The sequence below is a fragment of the Narcine bancroftii genome, chromosome 5 (assembly GCF_036971445.1).
Source record: "Narcine bancroftii isolate sNarBan1 chromosome 5, sNarBan1.hap1, whole genome shotgun sequence".
NCBI lineage: Eukaryota > Metazoa > Chordata > Chondrichthyes > Torpediniformes > Narcinidae > Narcine > Narcine bancroftii.
Window position 1 is genome coordinate 23,708,729 of NC_091473.1, and position 25,117 is coordinate 23,733,845.

Consider the following 25,117-nt stretch of genomic DNA (forward strand, 5'->3'; position numbering starts at 1 on the left):
TGTCTACAATATTTAAACTGAGGATGAGAATATTACATTGAAATCTAATGCATAGTCAGTGAAATCTAACATGCATTTGTTCACTACAAAGATAGAACCAAGAAGCTCTGGTGCAACAGTGTACTTTTGAGCTCCATTTAACCGACTCACTACATTGATATTTTTGCTGCCCATGTACACTTCGCACTTGCTGATCTTTTTGCTGGGAGTTGTCATGATAATGAATATGTATGATATGTATTAACCTGACCGGAAGTCAGATGGTATGCACTGGAGGTGGAAGGTGCAGGATGATGAAATAAGGGAAGCAGGAAAAAAAGACACGGAGATGTTCAACTGGTAAAGCATGTGGTGATAGTGTTATTAATTTCACATTTCGGGCCACAAATGTGACATTGGCGACGAGGATAAACATTTTGGATTTTAAATGTGATAAACATTTTGGATTTTGAATCAGTGGCTTTGAGCTGGAAGGTTTTCTTCATGGCAGTCACAGGAGCTGAATTTCTAACACTTCGAGGTGTTCCTCATTTTGACCCGACGGGTGATGCAAGCACTGTGAGTGTGAAGTGGAAGGCATGGCTGGAAGAATTTGAAGCCTACGCCGACAGTTGTGGCCTATTTCTCGATAGCAGTACGGCGGAACAGAAAGCGCAGCGGAGGGCGTTACTTCTCTTCACCGCAGGACCCGCAGTTCGGGAAACTTTTAAGATGCTTTCGAATACTGGAAGGAAGGAGGAATACCAGAAAGCCGTAGATGCATTGAATGCACACTATGTGGTGACACCGAATGCTACATTTCAACGCCATTTGTTTCGCAAAACAAAACAAGAAGATGGAGAAATGGTTGCCCAGTACGTGACGAGATTGTGACAACTGGCTGTTGGATGCAATTACGTGGCAGCTGATTTGGACAACCCGTTATTGGATCAAGTCGTGCAGCACTGCAGATCAGACAAACTCAGAAGGCGACTGCTGGAAAAAGGGGGTGAGTTGAAACTTACCAATGCTTTAACAATGGCTGCTGCATTAGAGGCTGTTGAGGGGCAATTTCATACCATGAAACTGAAAGACAACTCAAGCCAGCCCAGTAAAGACAAAGTTGGTCAACAAGTAAATAGGCTCTCGCATAGCCATAGCCAGCCAAGAAATATGCCAACACATGACTTGGAGTGTTACAGATGTGGAAACAGAGGTCATTTTGGAAAAGACCCATGCTACCCAGCAAAAGGCAAAGTTTGTAGAAAGTGTGGAGGTAAGGTCCACTTCACAAAGAAGTGCAAAAGCAAGTCAAATGCAAACCAGAATGGGAAGAGTACAGCTTCTAAGGGCAAAGCTTGGGGGAAAGGAAAGTATCCTGGAAAGAAAGGCACTATTCGCCATATAGAAGGTGACCAGAAAGTGACGATGATGATGACAACCAGGATGGGCAGAAATACTATCAGTTTACATTGAATGATGTACATCATGAGAAGGTCCCAGTGATAATTGGTGGTGTGACAGTTCCGGTCATTGTAGACACAGGCAGTGACAGTAATGTAATTGACCGACATTTATGGGAGAAATTGAAAAGAAAAAAGATCATTTGTACATCAAAGAAGTGTTCAAAGAAACTGTATCCATACACAGCAACCAAGCTATTGCAGACCATTGGATGTTTCACTGTGACTGTTGAAGCTGGTGACAAGTACACCGAAGCAGAGTTTGTTGTTATAGACGAGAGGGGAGAACCATTGCTGAGTAGATGCACGGTGCAAGACCTGGCAATACTTCATATTGGAGCTCGTGTCAATTCAGTTCAGTCATACGAGGATATGAAGCAAGAATTCTCTGCAGTTTTCCAGGGAGTAGGAAAGCTGAAAGGTCGACAACTAAAGCTAGCAGTGGACAAAACAGTCAAACCCAAGGCACAACCAGTGCGCAGAACTCCATTTGGACTTCGTGGGAAAGTCGAGGCCAAAATCAAAGAGTTGATCGAGCAAAACATTATTGAACCTGTAGAACATTCAACACAATGGGTCAGCCCAGTAGTGATCATGCCCAAACCAGATGGTGACATTAGACTGTGTTGATATGAGGATGGCCAATGAAGCTATAATTCGAGAACGACACCCCATACCAACAGTGGAAGAAGTACTTCAGGAGTTAACTACCAGTCAAGTGTTCTCAAAAATTGATTTAAAATGGGGCTATCATCAATTAGAGCTGGACCCAGAATCCAGGGATGTGACAACATTTGTGACTCACTGTGGATTGTACCGGTACAAGAGACTATCGTTCGGCATCAATGCAGCTCCTGAGATCTACCAGTACGAAATCCATCGAGCGATTCAAGGCATTCCTGGAGTTGCCAACATTTCTGATGACATCATAGCCCATGCGGCTACAAAGGAAGAGCATGACAGATGGTTGAGGAGTGTGCTATCCTGACTACAGGGGGCAGGGCTTACTGTGAATGGAGACAAGTGCCAGTTTGGTGTCTCAGAGATGGACTTCATGGGACACAGGCTTACACGGGAAGGACTGAACCCAGCTGATACTAAGGTGAAAGCTGTTGCAGATGCACGTGAACCCCAGAATGCAACGGAGATGAGGAGCTTCTTGGGATTGGTTAATTATTGCGCAAAGTTTATCCCTAACTTTGCTACACTGGCAGAACCACTGAGGAAACTAACCAGGAAAGGTGTACCATTCCATTTTGGCCCTGAGCAGAAGGAAGCATTCACAGCTCTGAAACAAAGTCTGACGAATGCTGATACTCTTAGGTATTATGATCCGGCTGCAACAACCAAAGTCATAGCGGATGCTAGTCCTGTTGGTTTAGGAGTCGTGTTGTTCCAGATGCGTGATGTGGGACCAAGAATCATTACCTAAGCCAGCAGATCTTTGACAGATGTGGAAAGGAGATATTCTCAGACAGAGAAAGAAGCACTCGGACTTGTATGGGCCTGCGAGAGATTCCATGCATATTTGTATGGCATTGAATTTGAACTCATCACAGACCATAAACCATTGGAGGTGATCTATGCCGCCAGGTCCAAACCGTGTGCCAGGATAGAACAATGGGTGCTCAGACTCCAACCGTACAAGTACAGAGTAGTTCACATTGCCGGGAAAGCAAACATTGCTGATCCATTGTCCAGATTGTTGAAAGATGGATCCCCACAATCCAAGTCAGAATTGGGGACAGAAGCAGAGAGTTTTGTACGCTTCGTAGCTATTCAGTCGACACCGGGAGCTGTGACAACGAGGGAAGTCGACCATGACCCAGAACTCATGGAAGTTACAGAATGTATCCAAAGTGGACAATGGGACAAGTGCATTCACAAGGCATATATTCCCATTAGAGACAAACTTTGTTGCATTGGGCAGTGTGTATTGAGAGGGTGTAGAATGGTGATACCACAGAGGTTGAGACCGAAGATTGTATCATTAGCTCATGAAGGACACCTAGGTATTGTTGGTACCAAGCAAAACCTCAGAAGTAAAGTATGGTGGCCAGGTTGTGATAAAGACGCAGAGAAATTCGTCAAAACTTGCCATGGGTGTCAACTCACAAGTAGGAGTAATCCTCCAGAGCCGATCTGAAGTATGCAACTCCTGACAGGACCTTGGATCGATGTAGCTGTTGATTTTCTCGGACCTTTACCAACTGGTGAGTCAATCATGGTAGTGGTAGATTACTATAGCAGATACTATGAGTATTCTGTGATGAGGTCAACGACCACTGAAAAAACAATACAAGCATTGGCAGAGATCTTCGCGAGATATGGATTGCATGTTACACTATACTCTGACAATGGTCCACAGTTCATTTCAGAGACATTTTCTGAATACATGAGGACCACAGGTATCCACCATCATAAAGTAACTCCTAAATGGCTGCAAGCCAATGGGGAAGTAGAGAGACAAAATCAGTCCATCGAAAAATGATTATGGATTGCTCACGCAGAAGGACAGAACTGGAGAGAAGCATTGCTATCCTATATAGCTGTCTATTGGGCAACGCCTCATGCAACCACAGGAAAAAGTCCAGCAGAAGTACTTTTTGGGAGGAAAATCCACACAAAAATGCCCGAAATAAAGGAAATTAGGGACGACCAGGAGATGAGGGACCACGATGCTGAAAAGAAGGGAGCAGCAAAGCTGTATGCAGACTCGAGGCGTGGGGCCAGATACACAGACATCATGCCTGGAGATAATGTTCTTGTGAGGCAAGAGAGTGGTGGTAATCTAGACACACCTATACGGTTGTATCCAGAAGCGGCAGTATGGTGACAGTCAAGTCTCCAGCTGGAGTCCTGTACAAAAGAAACGTGTCTGGTGTAAAAAAAGTACCAATCCAGAGCGACACCGAGTGTAGTGGTTGGAAGTCCAATACGAGATGCTCAGCCTGAGGGACCAGATGATGTTCCAGAGGTAGTTACCAGCATTCCCGATGAAGTGGCCAGAGTACCAGAAACACCAGGGGCCGCAGCGAGCAGTGTTTCCGATGCTGAGGGTGAACAACTAAGTTGCAACAGTAGCATTGCAGCAAGGCTGAGACGGGACAGGAAACCACCTAAGCGATATGAAGATTTTGTGCCATATTTCTAATCTGCCTGCATTATCACGAAAGTGAAAGTTTGTGATAGTTGGAATGAGTTTCAATGAAGCGCAGTAATGTTACTCACCAAGGAAGAGAAATGATAATGGGAACATTTGGACAGTGATTTGATCAATACATCATAAAGTACATGTATGAGTGCTGTATGAATTGCATTTTTGTTTAGTCGACTATTTGGTATTAAATGAAAAAAAAAAGTATTGGAATTTAAACATGTGAGGTGTATAAATTTAAATGTTTACATTTTGCATATGAGGTGAGTATTGTATTAGTATAATTACAGAAGAACAGTTGAGCTATTATATTACATTTGGTTATAACAGGTTTATGTTACATTTTGTGAAGAGGGAATTTGAAGTTTTTTTGTTTTGAATTTGAAGTTGTTTTGTTGGTTCAGAAGGCAGAAAAATGCTATTGATAGTGTTAAAGTGTTTACATTTAAACATAAAGATATAAAGTTTATTTCTGGTGAAAGGAGGGATATCATGATAATGAATATGCATGATATGTATTAACCTGACCGGAAGTCAGATGGTATGCACTGGAGGTGGAAGGTGCAGGATGATGAAATAAGGGAAGTAGGAAAATAAAGACACTGAGATGTTCAACTGGTAAAGCATGTGGTGATGGTGTTATTAATTTCACATTTCGGGCCACAAATGTGACAGGAGTCAGTGTCAGTACATGGAGAGTATACAGTACACATGGGTAATATCAATCATTTTGCAATCCTGTATTGCAGGCTTCCCAGTAAAATTCCATCATTACTATATAATTAACACACAGTTTGAGACAGCCACAGGAAAGTGTGGCTTTTTAGTAGGAAATTGGTTTCCAATAATGTTTTTTTCATGAGACACTGGTAGACTTGCTGAGTAGGCAGTGCAATTTGCACCAGGGACTAGAAGAATGCCACTGCAAGTGGCGTGATGAATGCCAGAGAGCTTTATGCTTGAAATGGTGGTCCTATTTGAGTGGTAGCTTGACCAGCTGCTATTGGAGAAGTCTGAAAGACGTCAATTATCCAGTTTCCCAGAAATGGAATGGACAGAATATTGCCTCGATCCCAGTTTCCCACAAGTTGGGTGTGTTACTCACAGTTTCCAAGTACTTGGTCTCATTAAATGCTGTAGTGGCCCATTTCCCAGAATCAGGGTACCTTGTTCTTTGTGCCACTGATCACTTCATCCTGGAAGTGTCAGATCAGAAGTGGAACGTGACCTTTGCCTCAAGTGCAACCATTTCTGCCAATTTTCATAAATGAAATTCATTCCTCTTTTCCACTCTCTACTTTCACAAAGAGTCAGTGATTGGGTGTTCTACTGCAAACCAGTGACCTTTTCCTTTTCCTCCTGGAGTGGAGGGCTACAAAGGCATGGTTTTGGATAGCAAGGGGGTTATTGTCCAAACACTGTGGGCCTGTTTCAATGGCAGAAGACTTTATGACCACAAACTCCTCTTCCCTCAAATGACTGAGCTCTTGGGATTGGAAGGGGTCCCCACTTGTTTAATGATTTTGGTAGGAATTGCTGGCACCATTCTGTTTCACAAGCGATGAAAGGGTAGTTCTGAGTGTGTTTTGCTTCCAGGTTATAGCTGCAGGTGTCTGATATACAAGGCATATTTGATCGAGTTCTGTGAGCGAAACTGGTGGACCTGTCAGACAGCCTGGTGGATGAATCCACTACCCTAAGTGAGATCATCAAACTTATTGCACAAGGTCTCTTTTCATGCCACCTCTCTCCTGGCAGTCTGTTCCTTTTACATCTCTACGTATTGGCACTTGGGAACACTGGCAGAAAGTACTTCACTGTACTCTTGAACAGAGTGCTGCAGTTACCATCGACAAACTCTGGCAACCTTTTCTTGGGGTAGATCCCCTGCAGCCATCCTGAAGACACTTAGTCCCTTGACATTTCAGGCAGTGTTCAGTGGTTAGCCTCTTTTGGTGTCAGTTACTTTTGATTGATTTCCATGGGTACACAGTGTTGCTAAAATGACAAGTCCTTAGTGCATGTTAATGAGAAAATCAATGCATGACATGCTTTAATCACGCACATTTTAGGAACAGAATTTCCCCACAATATTCAGAGTAATTATAATTCATTATTAAAAAAGAAAGGATTATTCATGTCTTGTTCATTTTTAGAGTTCTCCTGAAGATGTCTTGGTAAATAAGTCAATTTTAGAAGAGCGAGTTATCATCTACTATACTCTTGATATCAAGGGAAAGATTTCTTCACTAATCTATGCCAACAGATATAGAATGTCTTGGACATTTCCTGTGCAATAATAGACATGATAGATTGAAGAGTTCTAAGCTAGGGCAGTAATGAAAAGTCATTACAAGCATTAGTTGCTGGCCCTGTGTCTTTTCTCTCATCTTTTTCCCATTAGCAACCTCTCCCGATAGTACAGCATGCAATAAGAATGTTACTGCACTTTGTGCCTTGGGGCTGTTTGCAGGGGCGCTGCTGTTTTTAAAATTACAAGCCAGCCTTCAAGTTGTTTGGCAGAATAGATGACTTGAAACTAAAAAGCTTAACAGCCATGGTGTTCCTTTCAAGTAAGCTGCCAAATGGCATAATAGTTGTAGTTTCAAAATTCTTTCTAAGTCCATAAATAGGAGAAGGGGAAAACATTCAGCACCCTGTTCCCTATTCAATATGATAGCTTTTCTTTTATATCCCATTCTTCTTCTTACCCCTTGACCTCACATTCTTGAATCCCAACACATCCAAACATTTGATGATGTCCGTGTTGACTGTACTAATAATATTCCAGATGAAAAATTGTAAAGATTCATAACCCCCCAAATGTTTCCTTATCTCAGACCAATGTCTGCTGCACTTTCCTCCACATTTTGAGCTTTCCAGCATAGATAAAAACATTCAGCAATTAACCTGCCAACCCTTATCAGAACATTCAATTAAATCAACAATCAATCAATCCTACAAAGAAATTCTAGACATGAAATGTGAAATGTTTCTCTTTCTGGCATTTTCTGTTCTTATTTAAGATTTCAACTTTTTTTTTGATTGTCAACCGTTAGCAATAGATGGGCTTACAATGTGCATTGGTTCTAGGTCAATTCACAGAAGTTGAGGTGCAGTGAACTGAGATTCACTGGTGGTGTGTTGTACTGATGGCTGGCTCTGCCTCCGGGCTCCACCCTATCTACCCATATATAACTCTAGTTTCCCACCTAAACCCTGAACACTTCTGAAGACCACTGTAAGACCCTACCCTCAGTTATAAGCTAATAAAAGCATTTCTTCTCCTTCCAGTCATTGAGCTTTTATTCCTGCTATAATTTTATTAGCTTATTCCCTAAATGATGGAAGTGCTGCTCAAGCCAGGTATGCTACTGATCGACCCTCGGTCCCCTGACAAGGCTGAGGCATTCACATCTGGTCTAGACTGCTTCCAGGCCAACCTGAAAGTGACCAGAGATGCCTTCCACACTGATGAACTCAGGAGGTGCACACTCGTTTCGAGGGTAGGAACAAAAGGGTATGCAGTCATCAGGGACTGCTCTACATATGACCCCGCAATCGAGGCGTTGAAGGCTAGGTACCTGAAGTCACAAAATGAGGTCCTAGAGAGGCACCGACCCGCTCAACATCGCCAGTGGCCAGGAGAGACATAGAGGACCATCTGCTGGATCTATGGACACTTGCCAAAAAGTGTAGGTATGAAGTGGCTACGGGCCACGTTCGTGAGGAAGAACAGATCCATGACACTCTAGTTGTGGGGGTCTGCTCGACGCACATGAGGCAGCGACTGCTCGAATTGGAAAAGAAGAACTTGGCTAGCCAAGTCGAGCTGGCAAAATCTTTGGAACAGCCCAAGATCAAGGACTGTCTGCTCCCGCTACTCCAGCCCTAATGGCTGCCGCTTCCCATGCAAGGGAGTGCTCCTGCACTAGGGAGTGCTTTTTCTGCTGCAAGAGCCAGCACCCCTGATCTCATTGCCCAGCTAAAGACTATGGCTGTGGCAAGAAAGATCATTGGGCGAATGTTTGCTGCGCAAGGGGAAGCCTGGGGAAGTCCATGGCCTGCACTGCTCCCGGACCCGATTTTAGCCCCAAATCGTCTGCCCCAAATTTGCCTGTACCCACTTGCTACACTACACTCTGAAGGAGGGTGACTGTGAGAAAATGGCGCGAAAAGGCTCGGCAGCCATCTTGCCGCAACAAAAATTCAAACTCGCCACCTTCATCGTCGGATGAGGAAGGAGGGCAGCCATCTTGCTGTGCCACGAGGTCAACACCATCTCAGAAAAGCCAGGACGGTGGGGGCCACTCAAGTGAGGAGTACGGAGTCTCCAGAGTCCTAGCCTTGATGGTTCTAGATCAGGACAAATGTCACTAGCTAAGCAACTCCATAGTGACTGTGAAGGTAAACGAACATTCCATTAAATACCTAATTAACACAGGCTCTACTGAAAGCTTCATAGACTCACGGACTGTACAAGAATACAACTTGAAGATACATCCTTCCAATTATTGTATATTCCTTGTGTTTCATTTGCACTCTACCCATATTCAAGAACATTGTACAGTACATTTGTCATTTGAGGGGGGTGGGAATTTTGTAAAATATGCCTGAATGTACTTAATGAATTGTGTGCTCTGGTGTTGTTGGGTCTGGAGATCCTGTGTCACCTTAAAAGCATGACCTTGGAGTATTCTGGTCCCCTTCCCCCATAATGATTCAGAACGAAGGGCCCCTAAAATCAGAACCTCTCCACACTGAATATCGACCACCCCCCCCACCCCACATCTCTTCCAGAATCTATCCTCGGACTGCAAACCTATTGTTATCAAGGGCAGGAGGTACAGCACAGCAGATAGATTCTGAGACACAATGTTTACTCAATGAAGGTATCATTGAACCTAGCACCAGCCCGTGGAGAGCGCAAGTGGTGGTGGTAAAGGGGGAAAACAAGTTAAGGCTAGTAAATGACTATAGCCAAACTATTAATCGGTATACACTCCTGGACGCTTACTCCCTCCCTTGAATTTCGAACATAGTGAACGATATTGTGCAGTATTGGGTCTATTCAACCATCAACCTGAAAGCTGTTTATCACCAGCTGCCAATTTATTTTGAGGCCGACAATATACGACATTTGAGGCTAATGGTCATCTCTATCAATTCTGGAGGATCCCTTTCTGTATCACAAATGGGATTTCTATCTTCCAGAGGCAGATGGACAGAATGGTGGACGAGTATGGGTTGAAGGCTACCTCTTGCTGCCTCGATAACGTCACCATCTGTGGCCATACCCTGGATGTCCATGATGCCAACCTTCAGAGTTTTCTCCACGCAGTGAAAGCCATGAACCTCACTTATAATTCAAGCAAGTGTGTGTTAAAGACTGAACGTCTGGCTATGCTTGGGTATGTGGTGGAGAATGGCATCATTTGTCCTGACTCCGATAGGATGTGCCCCCTGTTAGAGCTCCTCATTCCCAAGACAACAAAGGCTTTGAGGAGATGCCTGGAGTTTTTCTCATATTACGCGCAGTGGATCCTTCAATACACTGATAAAGTTCGACCCCTTTTAAAAGCCACTTGTTTTACCCTCTTGGCCGAAGACCTAATGACTTTTAACAACCTCCAAAACCGCATTACGAAAACTGCCATGCACACAGTGGACGAGAATGTACCTTTTCAGGTGGAAAGTGACACTTTAGATGTAGCCCTGGCCGCTACCCTCAACCAGACGGGCAGGCCTGTTGCATTTCTTGCCTCGGACATTACAAGGCCATGAGCTCCGAAACCCCTCTGTGGAAAAGGAGGTTCAAGCCATTGCAGAAGCTGTGAGGCACTGGAGGCACTAGCTGGCTGGTAGAAAATTTACACTCCTCACTGACCAGTGCTTAGTTGCATTTATGTTTAATAATGTCAAGAGTGGAAAAAATCAAAAATGACAAGATTGCTAGGTGGAGGATCGAGCTCTCCACCTACAATTATGACATTGTCTATGAACCAGGAGCCCTTAATGACCCTCCAGATGCCTTATCTAGAGGAAGCTGTGCCTCTGCACACACCAGTCAACTGCAGTCTCTACATAATGAGCTCTGACATCCAGGGGTTACCTGCATGGCTCATTTTGTCAAGGTGCACAATCTGCCCTACTCCACAGAAGATGTCAGGGAAATCTCGAGGTCTTGCCAGGTCTGCACAGAGTGCAAGCTGTACATCTACTGCTCTGCAAAGATGCACCTGATTAAGTCATCCAAGCCTTTCGAATGGCTCAGTGTCGATTTTAAGGGACCTCTCCCCACCAAGAACGGGAAAATCTTCTTCCTCTCTATCATTGATGAGTACTCCCGCTTCCATTCACCATCCCATGTCCAGACATGTCCACTTCATCATTCACAAAGGCCCTAGATTCCATTTTCACCCTATTTGGGTATCCCAGCTATATTCATAGCGACCAGGGCTCATCTTTTATGAGTGACGAGCAACATCAGTTTTTGCTGGCAAAGAGCATCGCATCCAGCAGGACTACTAGCTACAACCCCCTAGGGCAATGGGCAGGTTGAAAAGGAAAATGCCATAGTCTGGAAGGTGACAAACTGGCCCTCAAGTCAAGAGGCCTTCCAGACTATAGCTCTCCATTCCATCTGGTCGCTACTATGTACAGCAACCAACGCTACTTCTCATGAGTTCTTATTCAATTTTGAAAGAAGGTTGGCATCAGGAACTATATTCTCAACCTTGCTCACCACTCCTGGAAGCACGTGAGCAGAAGCAAGACCAACCCCCTGGTGGAAAGGATGAAACTGCTCCACGCCAATCCCATGTACACCTATGTGGAGTACCGGATGGCAGGAGGACACTGTCTCCATCAGGAACCTGGCACCCACTGGAACAGAGGATCTGTTGCCTCAAGTGCCCTACGAGCCATGGAACTCATTCTTGTCACTCCCAGTTAGGACCTTAGGGAATCTTGTTCAGGAGAAAAGTGCATCCTTCTCCACCGTAGAGCCAGAGATCCTGCCCACCATTTCTCCCCCACAAGGAGACCAGGAGACTCAAGGAGCCCAAGGCCCTCCTGTGCTTAGGTGCTCCACCAGGATCTCCAGACCCCCAGACCGCTTAAGTTTGTAAATAACTATATATTTTTTTAAATTTCTGAATCAATGTTTTGTGTCTTCATCCATATACCCTAGATTCTACAGGAAGGGGTGAATGCAGTAAACTGAGATTCACTGGTTGTGTGTTATACTGATGGCTGGCTCTGCCCCATCTATCCATATATAACCCTGGTTTCCCACCTAAACCCTGAGCCCTTCTGAAGGCCACTGTAAGACCCTACCCTCAGTTAAAAGCTAATAAAAGCCTTTGTTCTCCTTCCAGTCGTGATAGATTTTTTCACGCTACACGAGAAACAGAAGTTGATGAAGATGGTTCAAAGTGTGTGTGTGAAGGTCAGAACTGCTATGTCCCTTCTCCATTCTCCATCTTCATCACATCATTTGGAAGGTTCCACCTTCCACAACAGTATTGCTTGGTGTGACTGTCACCTTAAAAGTGTGATGACACAAACTCAGTGAAAGATAACCATCTTCGTATTGGGAACGACCTTTACAACCGTCACCACCATTTAGCTTTAATGCAATAGATTGTGAACAGTTCTAGAACTCAAAATTATGTATTCATGAGATGGCATAGGTTTATGTTGAGTAGGAAAGGACCTCATGGACAGCTTTTTACACACAGAGAGGGTAGAGGGTGTGTGGAAGGAGCTGCCAGAGAATTTTGAAGAAGTGGGTACAATCTTGATGTTTATACCTATTGAAATGTCTGTTAATCAATGGGAGGCTGGAGGGACTCAGCAGGTCAAGCAACATCCATAGAGAGAGAGAGATGAACAATCAACATTTTGCATCGAGGGCCTTTCTCAAGACCAGGATGGGAAGGGGAGATAGGAAACATTAAAGGGTGGTGGAGCAAGGGCATAGGAGGGGTTTAGAGGTGATAGTGCACTGGGAAAGGTGAGGAGAGGTGGAGAGAAGATATGGAGAAAACCACAGGGGAGAGGGTGTGGTGGATAGAGAATGTTGAGAGAAAAGTGAATACAAGAGTGGGTAAAGGAGAGATGGCAACACTGGAACCCAATCAGGCTGGGAGTTACCTGAACTTGGAACATTCGATGTTTAGGCCACCCAGGTGGAATATGATATGTTGTTCTTCATATCTATGTTTAGTTTCACCTGAGCAATGGATGAATCTGAGAACAAACATGTCTGTGAGAATGGTCAAGGCAATTGAACTGACTGGAAACTGGGAATTCCAGACCATTTAAACAGTACATGGACAGGAAATTTTTTAAGGGATATAGGCTAAATACAGGTAATCGGGACTAGGTCATTAACATGGATGCTTTGTCTCTTTCAGTGCTGTACAACTCTATTGCTCTATGAGGCACTGTGGGCTATCAGTAGCAGTAGACTTGCCTTCCATACAATATGAAATGTCATGGTCTGTTATGTCCCCCACTCTGACAATGTTATCAAGCCTTTACTTCAGTGAGGAATTCAGAATAATATGACAAGGGTAGCATTGTGCAACTAAAATGTGAGGCACCAACTCAGTGAAGCTCCACCTCAGACATGGTAAAAGAAATATGTAATAAAAAGGGCTAAGTGATTTAAGAACCACAAAGACAGTTCAATGCTCTGCTCTTGTGCAATATATTTATGTGGGTGATAATCCAGCCAGCAGAGAAGAAGGTAGAAGAACATTAACACCAGATTCAGGCTCCTGAATGAACTCCAACATAGTAGAATTAGGTTGCCTCTGCTCTGTGTCAACTATCATTCCCAGTAACTGCATTGTATCCTACTTGTTGTACAATCATGTCTACTGGTCTGCTCACAAAACAGTCTCCACCTCTATATTTCTGACAATAAACTTTAACCTGAACACATTAAGGGTAACAAAGCCTAGCAAATTATTTCAAACGACATGCCTGAAACACTTGTATCTGTATTCAATCAGTTGTGCCAAGTGGATGATTCATCTTGGACTCCTCCAATTCTTCTTCAAGGTCTCATTTGAGAGTGTGCAAGAGTCTCCACTTGCCCGGATGAGCGCAAATCTAAAAATGCTCAAGATATTTAACATTATCCAAAACAAAGCACTGAATTTGTATGCATCTATCTTCTCTCCTCAGCATTCACCCTGCCCTAAACACCTCTCCATAATTGGAGTATGCATCATTTGTAAAATATATTGCAGTAAATTGCCAAGGCAACTTTGTCAGCAGCTGTTGGACAAGGAACAGGTTCAACGAGTCTGAGAAGTCTAGACATAGATTAGTCATAACAAAACTCTTTATTTGCTTGTGAGGGAAATTCACCACAGGGAATCACGCAAACTCACATGCAATAACTATAAATTCAATGGAAAGACAGTAAAATGAAGGCTCGTTAGTGTACACCACAAAAGCCCCACACCTGCACTGGCACACACCTTGGTGTCGATTCTCCAGCATTGGCTCTGCCTCAGAACCTGGAGTGGAGTTTGAGTTCATTCCTCAGGAAAAAGAGACCCAGCTGCTCCAAGTGTTGGACAGTAGGGCCGGCCCAGGTATGTTCAAAATGCAGCAGATGATGGGTGGTCTTGACCTTGATTGATAGATGTGGTGGCTTCCAATCAGGAACCCAGCAGAGAAGTCACCTGACCCCTCACACTTCATTAGCTCTCAAGTATATGATGTTCAGTGCATGACAGCAAACACCATGCCCCCTCAAGTCACAAACCGGCTTGACTTGGAAATCTATCTCTGTTTCTTTAATCCTGACTAACCTGCCTATTAGACCTGTGAAGGGACTATGTCTGAAGGGTTGCAGAAGTTCAAAAAGATAGCACGCCCTCACCTGCACAAGAGAAAGTAGAGATGGACAATAAACGCTGTCTCTGCCAGTGATGACCTCATTCCACATATGTATGAAAATTAAATAGCAGAGAATTGTAAACTTCTTATTCTATTTTGAAGTTACTCCTTTAAAATGTGCATCCTTTGCATTATGTGATGTCTTAATAAACACAGTATGGCTGACATGACAAAAAACATTTTTAGAAATTGTTCAGATTCTTATCACGCAGTGAAATTCCCCACATGATTTCTCATTCTCAACAACAGAGTGGAAATATTTTCAAATCCTTCAACATGAAATGGTGTCTATAATATGAGACCTAATAACTGGCCAGAATTTAATTTCCCTACGACTGAGGTGAAATGATCAATTGCTATTGCACTAGCTTGGGCCATTTCAATGCTGTCTGTCACCCAGCCACTCTCTGTGCTTAGTCTAGTTTTCTGTGTCCAATAAAAATCACAATTAGTAAATATGCAATGCTGGGGATCTGTTCACTCCATACATGCAGAAACTTTGAAATGAAAATGCATGAAATAACGAAGAGGTCAGGTTGTGGATCAACTGATGTTGAAGGTGCAGGTCTTCAGGCTGGTTTATGGCACCCAGCCACATTAATTACTTGGGACCAAAGATTGGAGTTATTAATGCACTGCTATTTGCCAGGGCATAAGGGGAAGAACTTTAAACCGATCACTTCAAGATTGCTGATTTTTTTTAAAGGATTCCCCCAAGTATCAGGTGTCCACCTTCTAAATGTTGGCATTCTTTTGTTATTCTGGTTAGCGCCTGTGTTGACAGTGTATGGCTATGCATTGACTGAAAGATTGCTTCAAGATATTTTTAAAACATTTTTTTAAGCCCCCCCCCCCCCAATGATAAGTAGTACTGAAAATGCAACTGACCTTTGATTGGTTGCATCCGAATGAATACAACTAGAAACTTTAAAAAATGAGGAATCAGGCCTATCGAGCCTATGCCACCATTCAAGAAGATTATGTCTCATCTGACCATGGACTCAGCTCCACTTTACCTGCCCATTCCCTTCATACTCCTATCTATCTGTGCCTTACGTATATCCAACCTCTACTGCTTCCGCAGGCAGAATGTATTTTGGTTTCAAACAGGTTTTGATGGAATGCATAATTTTATTCAGCATTGCTGATATAGGCTCAGAAGGATAGAGGGTGGTGGATACTGGCCTTGCCAGCATTTAGCTTTTTGGTATCTTATTTCACTATTGTTACTGAATTTATTGTGCATCATTGGACTAATGAAGTATCAGGAGAGATTGAGTAGGCTGGGACCGTACAATTTTGAGTTTAGTAGAATAAGAAGAGATGATACTGGGAAAAAAAATGGAACAGGATTGATAGGATATATGCATTGATGGTGATTTTATTGGATGAGAACTCGAGGACCAGGGAGCATAATTTCAAAATAATGGGTAGGTCATTTTGGACTAAGATGAGGACCTCAGAGGAGGTAAACCTTTGAAATTCTCTGCCAAGAGAGCTGTAGGAGCTCAATCATTATATTCCATTGAAACGAAGATCAATAGATTTTGAGGCGTTAAGAAAATCAAAGAATATAGAAATAGTACTGGAAATTTATTCAGTTGTGGAAGTTCAACCATGAACTTGATCAAGGATCAACTGGTTTCTTATGCTCATATTCCTTATGACTGTTGCATTTTATCCAGAATAAAGCAAAATATTTCATCATCAAACGTGAAAGAACAAATCAAACCAATCCAATTGTCTCTCAAAAATGTTATATTGATTCCCAGTAAGAAATAATGAATTATTAATCAGAAAGCTCCCTTTTTATATACTCCAACAGATGGGTTTGAAAATAACAGATTTCAATGACAAAGGCTTGGGGCCATGTGGAACATCAAGTAATTGCAAAAGTAACATCTCCAAGTGGAAAAGGTGTTTATAAATTATTCATTGACCGACATTACCAATAAAACATTAGTGTTGAATAACTTTCAAATATCAAAGCAATAAGTTGCAAGGTTCCCTGTCATACTTCTATAGTTCATTGACAACTGGAAATGACATTTTTTAATTAGTACCATGTTACCTTCTAAACTTAACTTCAGTGCTTATCAAGGTTTAGTATAGGAAAGTGCAGATCTATCACACACGCTGAAGATAATATCCAATTGTGTCGTATCTTAGCAGCTGGACATTGTGAAGGAAGGAATCAGATTTTACATGATTGAAAATATGTTTATTATAAGACATGAATGTGGTCAAATTATCCTGTGTTTTGTTTATTTTCTACCATTTAAAAAAAAACATGAACCATAGAGAAATTCATGAAATTGAAGTGCTTCAGTATGTAATCAGCATTCATGCATTCGACAGGCTTTGTCTTCAGGACTGGCCCAAAACGTTGGTTACCTTTTACTTCTTATAGATGTTCCATGATCTGCTGAGTTTCTCCAGCACATTTGTGTATTGTTCTGGAGAGTGTATTGAGCTCCAACAGTGTCATCAAGTTTGCAAATGACACAACAGTAGTTGGCCTCATCACCATCATAACAAGAGGTGGAAAATCTCATGATTATAGTGCAAGAGCAAAAACCGGTGTCTCAACATGGAAGAGGAAGGAGATGATTGTGGATTTCAGGAGAGCCAGGAATGACCACCCTCCTCTACACATCAATAACTCTGAGGTAGAGAGCACCAAGTACCTTGGAGTGCACATAACTAGTGACCTATCATGGATACACAACATCTCCTCACTTGTCAGGAGAGCACAACAGCAACTGCACTTCCCGAGAAGACTGAAGCCGTCAAGGCTACTGACCACCATTATGTCAACCTTCCACAGGAGTTCTATCGAGAGTGTCCTGGCCAGCTACATCACAGATTGCTGCAGGGAAATGGATCGAAGGTCAATCCACAGAACCATAAGAGTGACAAAGAGGATTACTGGAGACTCCCTTCCCCCGAATGACATGATCCACCAGGATCATTGTCTGAAGAGGGTGCACAAAATCATTGAGGACCCCTTTCAGCTGCTCCCATTGAGATAGATATACAGGAGTATCTGAGCCAGCATCACCAGGTTAAGGAACAGTTTCTTCCCATGGGCAATGAGAATGCTGAATGATCAAAGAAACTGCTCACATTAACCATCCGAGACTCTCATATTTCCAAAACAATATTCATTTTTAAAATTTGTATATCTGAATACTTGTCCTGCATATATATTGTTTGTCTGTTTGTGGGTTATGTACCTTGTACATGAGATCATCAAATTTTTGAAATTTGGTCTCATAAAGGGATCAGATATATCCCTGTGAATGTGATGAGCAAGGGCAATTGATGTCATTTGAACAACAAGAATTAATACGGTATTCTTAATAATTTGATATTTTGCTATTTTCAAATCAGAGCATATTTATGTGATAAGGTGGGTCCAGCAATGTCTTTACCAAAGTGAAGCGACATAGAGACTTCAATAAGAAATGGAAATACAGCAATTTCAGCAATATATCACTTACTTCAAATGGGGACCCCTAAACTGGGGTTCCATAAATCTAGACATAGATGGGATTCAGACTTAAATGTGATAATAGATGAAAAGAATTGGGCTGATTTATGTCGAGATTGTACACCTAATACAATAAATGTAAGTTATAGACTGGTACAATATAATTTTTTTTATACAAGTTTTATCTCACACCACAAAAATTAAATAAATTGAAAATCAGATTTATCAGATCAGTGTCTTAGATGTGGCGAAGAGGTGGGAACATTCTTACATTCAACATGGTCTTGTGATAAAGTAAGATCTTTTTGGCTGGAATTAGGAAATTTTTCAGAACAAATTACAGGAGCCCCATTTCACTGTGAAAACTGAAGAGCAGCTGCTACTGGAAGAGGAGCAGCAGGGAAACCAGAATCATTCGGGTCATGTTGCTCAGTCTGAAGAGTAGAAGAAAGAAGAGGAGAGAACATGGAAGATGACTTAGGGGATCACCCTGATCAAGAATAAAAGTCTTGCTGCCAACTGAGTGGGAAGAGGCAGGAAATATCCACATGAGAGAATCCCTGATGGGGGGACACTTTTCACAAGGAGCAAGTCAATTAAAGGTTCAATTGCAATGCACCTGACCCTCACTACATTCCACTTCCTAACATAGTACACCAATGAGCAGGCAGGAAAGTCCAGACAGTGCATAAAAACCTCTGACAGCTTTCTTTACAACTCCACAAGCACTGTCTAATACAGGGGTGTCAAACTCAAATTCACCGAGGGCCAAAATTAAAAACTTGGACTAAGTCGAGGGCCGAACTAAATATTTATTGAAAATTTTCAACAACATCTGCATGTTTTCTCTTCTTTCAACATATGTAATGTTAAACTTTAGGATATAACTTTAGGAGGATAATGTTACAGGTCAGGAGTAGGTAGCTCAAGTTCACCCTTTGCTTGACCTGAGGGAAACATATTTGGTCCCTGTGGAGATGTAGTCAGCATTCACAGGCTGTGTCCATTTTGGCCTGCATCAGGACTCAGCATTTCCTCCTCACTCCTCAGGCTCTAGGCCTCTATTCACCCTCGACCTACCATCCCTCTACCTGACCAGTCCTTTACCCAACCTCTACTCACCCCTCACTCCACTCGCTCTGCCTCTACCCACCCCATCCTATACACGCCCCTCTACTGCCTCTCCCCTCAACCTGTTCCTCCCTCTACCCATCTCTCACCCTCTAATCACCCCTCCCCTACTCACCCTGCCCCTCCCCTTTTATCTCTTCCCTATCCACCCCTCCTTCTACTCATCCCTCCCTCTAACTGCCCCTCGCACCACCATAACTTCCCCTGCCCATTACTCCTCACCTACACCCTCTGCCCACCCCTGCTTACCCACCCACTCAGGCCCAGCCCGCTGCCGATCAGCCTTTGCGGACAGCCACCATCTCTCTCTTCACGTGCAGGGCCGAACCAGCCGTCCCTGGGGTCCGCGCGGGTGGAAGTGCTGAAGGCCGTGGCGACCGGGAGAAGTGCGCTCGTGCTGTGGAAGGGCCGTCTGGTGCCAGTCGCGCGGGGCTCGCGCTGCCTGGGGGCCGTGCACAGCCTGCCATGTCCGTCGCGCCGACAGGAAATCACAGGCGCTCGCCAATCCGCCGCACCGCTCAACAGGTGGGAGAAGTGACTGGTTGTGCAGGGAGCCTTCCAACTGGCTTGCCGGCTGATGACATCGACAGACTTCTCGTGTTACAATTTCTCGTGTTACAATGGGGAAGGATGTGCAATGAAGGGGGAGGATGGTGGGGTGACATTACCAAAAAACAGCATCGACTCTTGCTGCAGGGCGGGCCACCTCTAATACATTTTTGAAATGATCTTGCGGGCCAAATATAATTATATCTGGCCCGCGGGCCAGAGTTTGACATGTGTGGTCTAATATATCAGTGAATCCCTGATCACATTACTTAGCAGCAACTCCTCTGTTCATCCTGATGAGAGATACCTCACTTAAAAGACTGACCTCTATATCTTGTTCATGGGATCTACTACCTGCATCTGTAAACATTGAACCTTTGCACTGCCATTCATCATCAAAGATGGCGATCTACCTTTATGGCTAATGTCATTGCGGGTGATTTGCATCACAACACTTTGATCAGATTGTATCATACTTTAAAGGTTCCATTATTATCACATAATACTAGATTTAGAATGTCAAATACTTGAAATCCTTTTTAACTTTTGTTTACCATAAGGCAGACAGAGTCACCACTTTGTCCAGCGCCCCTCACAGAAAACCTTGGCAATCTCCCCTCCAAGTACCGACCAGTCCTCTTCCTGCTTAGCTTCCGAGATCAGACAATTCCAGGTGTATTCAGGGTATTAGGTGCTGTAGTCAGGCTATTAAAGATGAAGACAAGAGGTCCGGGCAGAGGGTAGGCGGCGGCAGCCCCGATCCGGGCAAAAGCGAAGGGGAGGCGGAGGCCCCAGCCTTGGTCAAGTGAGGCAGGTGGAGGCCCCGGTCTGGGAAGAAGCGAGGGGGAGGCGGCGGCCCCGGCCTCGGTCGAGTGAGGCAGGCGGAGGCCCCGGTCCGGGCAGAAAGAAGGAGGCGGCAGCCCCGGTCCGAGCACAGGGAAAGCAGCGGTGGTCCCGGCCCCAGTGCAGGCAGAGGGTAGGCGGCGGCCGCCGCGATCCGGGCAAGAGCGAAGGGGAGGCGGCGGCCCCGACCTCGGTCGAGTGAGTCAGGCGGAGGACCCGGTCCGGGCAGAAGCGAGGGGGTGGCGGCGGCCCCGGCCTAGGTCGAGTGAGGCAGGCGTAGGCCCCAGTCCGGGCAGAAGCGAGGGGGAGGCGGTGGCCCCGGCCTCGGCAGAGCGAAGTAGGCGGAGGCCCCGGTCCGGGCAGAAAGGAGGCGGCGGCCCCGGTCCGGGCAGAAAGGAGGCGGCGGCCCCGGTCCGGGCAGAAAGGAGGCGGCGGCCCCGGTCCGGGCAGAAAGGAGGCGGCGGCCCCGGTCCGGGCAGAAAGGAGGCGGCGGCCCCGGTCCGGGCAGAAAGGAGGTGGCGGCCCCGGTCCGGGCAGAAAGGAGGCGACGGCCCAGGTCCGGGCAGAAAGAGGCGGCGGCCCCGGTCCGGGCAGAAAGGCGGCGGTGGCCCCGGTCCGGGCAGAAAGGTGGCGGCGGCCCCGGTCCGGGCAGAAAGGAGGCGGCGGCCCCGGTCCGGGCAGAAAGGAGGCGGCGGCCCCGGTCCGGGCAGAAAGGAGGCGGCGGCCCCGGTCCGGGCAGAAAGGAGGCGGCGGCCCCGGTCCGGGCAGAAAGGAGGTGGCGGCCCCGGTCCGGGCAGAAAGGAGGCGACGGCCCAGGTCCGGGCAGAAAGAGGCGGCGGCCCCGGTCCGGGCAGAAAGGCGGCGGTGGCCCCGGTCCGGGCAGAAAGGTGGCGGCGGCCCCGGTCCGGGCAGAAAGGAGGCGGCGGCCCCGGTCCGGGCAGAAAGGAGGCGGCGGCCCCGGTCCGGGCAGAAAGGAGGCGGCGGCCCCGGTCCGGGCAGAAAGGAGGCGGCGGCCTCGGTCCGGGCAGAAAGAAGGAAGCGGCAGCCCCGGTCCGAGCACAGGGAAAGCAGCGGTGGCCCCAGCCCCAGTCCAGGCAGAGGGTAGGCGGCGGCCGCCGCGATCCGGGCAAGAGCGAAGGGGAGGCGGCGGCCCCGGCCTCGGTCGAGTGAGTCAGGTGGAGGCCCCGGTCCGGGCAGAAGCGAGGGGGAGGTGGAGGCCCTGGCCTTGGTCGAGTGAGGCAGGCAGAGGCCCCAGTCCGGGCAGAAGCGAGGGGGAGGCGGTGGCCCCGGACTCGGCAGAGCGAAGCAGGCGGAGGCCCCGGTCCGGGCAGAAAGGAGGCGGCGGCCCCGGTCCGGGCAGAAAGGAGGCGGCGGCCCCGGTCCGGGCAGAAAGGAGGCGGCGGCCCCCGTCCGGGCAGAAAGGAGGCGGCGGCCCCGGTCCGGGCAGAAAGGCGGGGGCGGCCCCGGTCCGGGCAGAAAGGCGGCGGCGGCCCCGGTCCGGGCAGAAAGGCGGCGGCGGCCCCGGTCCGGGCAGAAAGGAGGCGGCGGCCCCGGTCCGGGCAGAAAGGAGGCGGTGGCCCCGGTCTGGGCACAGGGAAAGCAGCGGCGGCCCCGGTCCGGGCACAGGGAAAGCAGCGGCGGCCCCGGTCCGGGCACAGAGAAGGCAGCGGCGGCCCCGGTCTGCGCACAGGGAAAGCAGCGGCGGCCTGGTCCGGGCACAGGGAAAGCAGCGGCGGCCCCTGTCCGGGCACAGGGAAAGCTGCGGCGGCCCCGGTCCTGGCACAGGGAAAGCAGCGGCGGCCCTGGTCCAGGCACAGGGAAAGCAGCGGCGGCCCCGGTCCGGGCAAGGTAGGCTGAGTGAGAAGTCAGAGGAAATGGGGGAAATTTTGAATGATTTCTTTGCCTTGGTATTCACTAGGGAAAAACATATTGAACCAGTTGAAGTAAAGAAAAATAATGGGGAGGTCATGAAGCATATAAGGATAATCGAGGAGGTAGTGATGGCTGTCTTGAAAAAGATAAAGGTGGATAAATCTCCGGTATCGGACAAAATATTCCCAAGGACACTCAGGGAGGCTTGCGGACAAACAGTGTGGCCATTAACAGAGATATTTAGGATGTCACTGGTCACGGAGGTAGTGCCAAAGGATTGGAGGGTAGCGCATGTGGTTCCGCTGTTTAAGAAAGGGTCCAAATGGAAACCTTGGAAATATAGGCCCGTGAGTCTGACGTCTGTGGTGGGTAAGTTGATGGAAAGTGTTCTGAGGGATGGTATTTACAAATATTTGGAGGTATAGGGATTGATAGGGAGTAATCAGCATGGTTTTGTCAGGGGTAGATCATGCTTGACAAATCTGATTGAGTTTTTCGAAGGGGTTACAAAATAGGTTGATGAAGGGAAAGCTGTGGATGTTTTCTATTTAGACTTTAGTAAAGCTTTTGACAAAGTTCCCCACAGAAGGTTAAGAAAAAAGGTGGAGGCATTAGGTATAAATAAGGATGTAGTGAAATGGATTCAGCAATGGTTGGATGGGAGATGTCAGAGAGTAGTGTTAGAAAAATTTGTCCAATTGGAGGCCGGTGACTAGTGGAGTTCCACAGGGATCGGTCCTGGGTCCACTATTGTTTTGTTATATATATTGATCTGGAAGTTGGGATGGAGAATTGGATAAGCAAGTTTGCGGATGATACAAAGATTGGTGGTGTTGTGGACAGTGAGGAAGATTACCGTAGATTAAAAGGTGACTTAGGAAGGCTGGAGGTGTGGGCTGAGAAATGGCTGATGGAATTTAATACAGATAAGTGTGAGGTGCTACATTTTGGAAAGGCAAATCTAAATAGGTCATATGCATTAAATGGTAGGCTACTTAGATGTGCAGAGCAACAAAGGGATTCAGGAGTGATGGTAAATAGTACCCTCAAGGCTGATACTCAGGTAGATGGTGTGGTGAAGAAGGCATTTGGAATGTTGGCCTTCGTAAATCAGAGTATTGAATTCAAGAGTAGGGAGGTTATGATGAAATTGTACAAGGCATTGGTGAGGCCAAATTTGGAGTACTGTGTACAGTTTTGGTCACTAAATTATAGGAAAGATATAAACAAAATAGAGAAAGTACAGAGAAGGTTCAGAAGAATGTTGACAGGATTTCAAGGTTTGAGTTATAGGGAAAGGTTGTGCAGACTAGGGCTTTTTTCTCTGGAGCGTAGAAGATTGAGGGGGGACTTGATAGAGGTGTTTAAGATTTTAAAAGGGACAGAGAGTAAATGTGGATAGGCTTTTTCAATTAAGAGTGGGGGAGATTCAAACTAGAGGGCATGGTTTAAGATTGAAGGGGGAAATTTATAAGGGGAACATGAGGGGAAATTTCTTTACGCAAAGTGTGGTACGGATGTGGAATAAGCTTCCAGCAGACGTGGTCGAGGCGGGATCATTGGTTACATTTAAGGATAGACTGGATAGTTTCATGGAGAGGAGAGGACTGGAGGGGTATGGACCGGGTGCTGGTCAGTGGGACTAGGAGGGTGGGAATTTGTTACAGCATGGACTAGTAGGGCCGAACTGGCCTGTTCTGTTGCTGTAAGTGGTTATATGGTTATATGGTTATTTGTTAGTGAGTCTACCTAGCAGACTTAATGTTAGAAGTGGTTTGTGCTTCTGTGATGCTTCAACCCATGAGGTGGACAATGATTTGCTGTAGTCTGGAAAGGTACTGTTCTTGTAAGAACTCTTGCTTTCATAACTGGAAACCTCGTCCTTTCCATTCCTCAGTATTCCAGCTTAAATGGGCATGAAAGGACTTTGAATGATTTTTTTTTCATTGTTCTGTCTTTGGAACATTGAACCTTATGAGGGGATGGAGGCATTAGACACACAGGGTATTGAAAGGTGGAGTGTGTGTGTGTGTGTGTGTGTGTGTGTGTGTGTGTGTGTGTGTGTGTGTGTGTGTGTGTGTGTGTGTGTGTGTGTGTGTGTGTGTGTGTGTGTGTGTGTGTGTGTGTGTGTGTGTGTGTATATATAAGAGAGAGAGAAACAAAGAGATAGAGAAAAAACACACACACAAAGAGGGAGGGAGAGAGAAAAAGAAAAAGAGAACAATACCTTTAATGAACTGCATTCGATATGAGATGCTTTCCATCATCTCTTCACATCGTGGATATTCTGACTCCTGGAGGACACAAATCAAGCTATATCTTACCAGTCAAGTCTTTTTGGCACACACAGCTGTCCTGCTGGCATGTCTCTGACTAAAGAGTTCTTGTATGCCCATTTCAGAAAATGGTTGAGTTCTCCCTCCCTTCCCAACAGCCCTAGTGTATTCTGTTGCTCTTTAGTTGTCAGGTGACTTTGTCCTGACAACCTTCTGTGATTGCTGGAGAACAACATGCCAGCAGCTGCACTGAATTGAGACTGATGTTCTTGGAAAACATGCAGATTCCACTTTAGCACTTGTTTTGGGGTGTACACAATCCTAAATTGTTTTCACAAACTCTACTTTAATCAATATACCAACTTTTTTTTCCAAGAACAACACTCAAAGAAACAATGTTTAGTTCACCAAAATGGGTGAACTCTAGATTTTA

At 45.8% G+C, this 25,117-nt stretch overlaps 1 protein-coding gene across 9 annotated transcripts in view; it reads right to left on the reverse strand.

Annotated features, from left to right (window-relative positions):
* lrrn1 (leucine rich repeat neuronal 1) overlaps positions 1 to 25,117 on the reverse strand; it is a 142,603-nt gene that overhangs the window by 107,172 nt on the left and 10,314 nt on the right. For 2 of the 9 annotated variants that reach the window (XR_011357376.1, XR_011357377.1), the window contains exons 3-4: positions 24,636 to 24,702; positions 20,248 to 22,389 (exon numbers count right to left, since the gene is read on the reverse strand). The exons of 1 other annotated variant lie outside the window; for it this stretch is intronic. The gene's annotated coding sequence lies outside the window, so the exon portion shown is untranslated. Of the gene's footprint in view, positions 1 to 20,247; positions 22,451 to 24,635; positions 24,722 to 25,117 lie in introns of those variants that run through there. 6 more of the 9 variants (XR_011357374.1, XR_011357375.1, XM_069936947.1 and 3 more) reach the window with 5 other exon arrangements.